The sequence below is a fragment of the Poecilia reticulata genome, linkage group LG6, assembly GCF_000633615.1.
Source record: "Poecilia reticulata strain Guanapo linkage group LG6, Guppy_female_1.0+MT, whole genome shotgun sequence".
NCBI lineage: Eukaryota > Metazoa > Chordata > Actinopteri > Cyprinodontiformes > Poeciliidae > Poecilia > Poecilia reticulata.
The window spans coordinates 23,204,436-23,208,042 of record NC_024336.1 but is presented as its reverse complement, the minus strand read 5'-3'; positions in this window follow the sequence as shown (position 1 = coordinate 23,208,042).

The following is a 3,607-nucleotide window of genomic DNA, read 5'->3' as shown; positions in this document are numbered from 1 at the left end:
TCTGGCCAGAACAGTTTTTATAGGCTAGAAGTGGCAAGTGTCCACTAATAACACACCTGGTTGAGCGACACTGTGTCTATTCCTTACCACTTCACAACGATGAACTAAATTTGTGGTTGTGTCTTGACAAAATATGAAAAGATTTGCAGGGTGTCAATATTTTTGATGGACATTGTAGGGATGAAGACAGTAAACACAGGAAGCTCTTCAAAAATTCAGCAGATGCTGATATCACAAATTAGTCCATAACTGMAAACTTGTTTTTCACTGAACGAAGAGCAAAGAACAACATTAGTGGCTTGTCCTGGCTGAGAAMATKTATTTTCTCCAATATCAAATTGCTTTGGTAACAGTTTGTTTTTATCAGTTGGCTAGACTCAGAGTGCCTTAATTTCCTAAGAGTTCATCTAATCAAGTGTTCAAATTTGGGCCAAGTGTTTTTGGCAAGTTCTTTTCTAAACACACTTGCTAGCAGAATTGCATTTTTTTTAACACTTTGGCATTTGGTCAGGATGATAACTGTTTGTTTATTTTTTACAACCTTAAATCACATTAATTAAACATGGCCTCCTCTTCCATATTAATAGAAAATTGATCTAAATAATCTACTAGATTTGCATTATCCCATRGCCCATTAGGACAACCAATGATTTGCCAGGGATGGAAAATGATTGGTCCYAGCCCAACAGAATTGTAACACAAATCACAGATCTATTTTTTTTTCCTTTTAAAGGAGATAAATTAAAATAATTTAAATTGCTTAGCATTTAAATGTAAGATTTATTTCCCAAGTTTCATTGGTAAAGTGCAAAGATTACTTACAATAGTTTGACTGYTGTGTCATCAGCAATTATCTGATGCTATGTGTGTGAGTTTAGTTTTTCATAAATACATCTCAGCAAATGATAGCCAATGATCAAAGAGCTCAACCAACTAAACTTGTTTCCTTAAAATCCTGCACAGAAACTAGTGGTGATGTTTTTAACAGAAAAAGGGGCCCCTATACACCATATTCTGCATAAGGCCTCAAACCACTTTGGGCCAGCCCTGCATGATGCACTGTGCATATCTCTGCTGGATGCCAGAGTCAAACGGGGAGATTTAATTTGTCGTACTATCCCAGCACCACATAAATGATACCCTCATAGTCCAGGCTTCACGGGACAATTTGTTTTATCTCCACTTTTCATCATCAGCTGGCTGGCCCTGCAGGACCTGTTCATGTGTTTACAGGTCTATGTCGCAGCTCATAGAGCAGATCTGCCTGACTTGAGTAGAGAAGAGTTGGAGAAGGCATTTTAGATGGCGTAGCTTAAGGCRTCTTGGTGGCACAAAATAATTAGTGTTCTGMATGACTATGAGGCGAGCGCGACAGCTTCTAAACAACGGACCCACTAACCCATCGGCCGACTGGGGATATCCCCGGTAGTCCTCTATGCCAGTCTGCCTCTGTTTGTAACTAGTTTGTTTTAACAAGCTAATTAAGAAAGGGATGTCCTGATCTGTGGCATATTGTCCTAGATACCACTCCAACTAATTTGAGAAAAGGCATTTGTTGTTAACAACTTACGGCTCTACTTCAGTAAAATTGTTGTCATTTGTATGTCGAAAGCTAATATATAAACCCTACATTTTATCAACATTACATGGTCTACATTGCTATTGTGATTGATTCCCTTGACAGTGACAAATATTTTGTGACACATTTTTAAATTTCAGAACAAATTTGACATGTTCAACTACAGTTTTCAATAATTTTCAATTACATTTTTTTATTTCAATTTTCCATGTCTTTATTTGAAGCAGTTTGTTGAAGCGCTAAAAAAAATGAGAAAAAAAATAGAAATACCCAAAGTGGTGAAATTCCAGTAGCACAGCAAGAAAGTGACAGACAGTCAAAGCATGCAGATTCCCAATGCTGGGCTAAAATCCTTTAACAACTGTATGTTTAAAATGCTGCTCCTCACATAAAATCACACAGCATAAAAAGGACATTTCTGGTGTTGAGATCACTAAGGRACTCAGAAAGCAATCATTTAAAAAACTCTGCTATAAATTAGTTAGTAAGCAAATAAAATCAGAGTAAAAATTTGAAAAACAATTAATTACATGGCTGTTCTTTTCTCTAAATGACAGAATTATGGATTTTAATCCAAAAATTGGATGCATGTCATTTTTTTGTGAGGAACAAAATGTGACTGAAATGCTAATTGAGGCTGAATGCAATCTATCAATTTTATGGATTTTAGTACTTTATGGTCAAGATTACTTACTCTATTCATCATAACTGTTACTTTTTTTTATAATCCAAAGAAATTATTTTAATTGTTGAAACCAAAGAGCTTCAAATGAGTAAAATGTGTACAATAGTTMTTTCTACATATGTAGTTTTGGAACAATTTGTACTAAATCCTAATTATATTACCATRTTTCTTTTATTAAAACATTGTTTTTAGATTTCTTCCTTTATCTCAGTTTATCAACTGTCTCTTTTAGAATCGTCAGAAAACAATGTGATATTTTTTTCTAGATTATAAATTCATGCACATTTGCTCATTGTGGTTTATTTAACTCAACTATTTTTTTCTTAAGCTGCATCTTCTTGGTTTTGTCATATAAAAATTCCTACTAGTTATTTATAAAATACTAGTTACGGCTTGTCCTAGTTTTTACAGTGTATTGCACTGTTGTAAATCCTGCAACCCTATGCATCTCAACAATTTAAACTCTTATGATTACAGTAGCTGCATCGTGTCAATACATTTTATTTTGAGTTGGTTTCAGTTTTTCAGGCATGTCAGATATGGAGGTTAAATGCAGTTTAAAATGTTTATTATTTTTCTTACAGACAATATGAAGTTTATTTTCTCCCTGAAGTGGTCTTGAGAAGAACAATTAAGTCTTTTGTAAAATCCAGGAAATATATAAAATTTTGTTGGCTGTAATATAGTTCCTGTTGACAACTGAGGCCATTGGAAGAAGCAAATCTGACAATAAGTAAAAAGCAGCCACTCTGATATGGAGGGTATTTCTGTAAACTCCCAGGGGTTCAAGACTGGCCTAGAAATAGCTGAAGGCTGAAAAGTGTTGCTGGAGAGTTGGTTTTATATGCAAAAACAAGCTCATTGTAAGGAAATGGGAAATGTTCACAAGAACAGCTGTAATCAAAGATATTTTGCCTCATATTATCCTGAAATTGGAATGAAATCAGTAACCTCCATTCTAATATCCAATTAAAGCAGAATAATAATAGCTACCGTTATTTTTAGATGATGAATCAAACAGCATTGCGACACATAGTCAGCATTGAAAAACTCATTGAGGTGAATGGAATACTTACTGTAACTACTTTTGAGCTTTTTCATATTTTTCCAACTACAATTTTAGTTATATTTCTGAGAAACCAACACAAGAAGCACCTAATTCCTAAGTGGAAGGAGAATGCACAWAGCTCCACAGCAGCATCAGAGTCAGCGATTTAAAAAAACGTAACAATCTGAACAAGATGTCTGGTTCTGTACTGTGGAGTGCACCGAAACGTCTGGAGATGTCTGTTCAAACAATTCTTCATAAAATGAAATGAAAAACATCATGCATGGTAGTGACT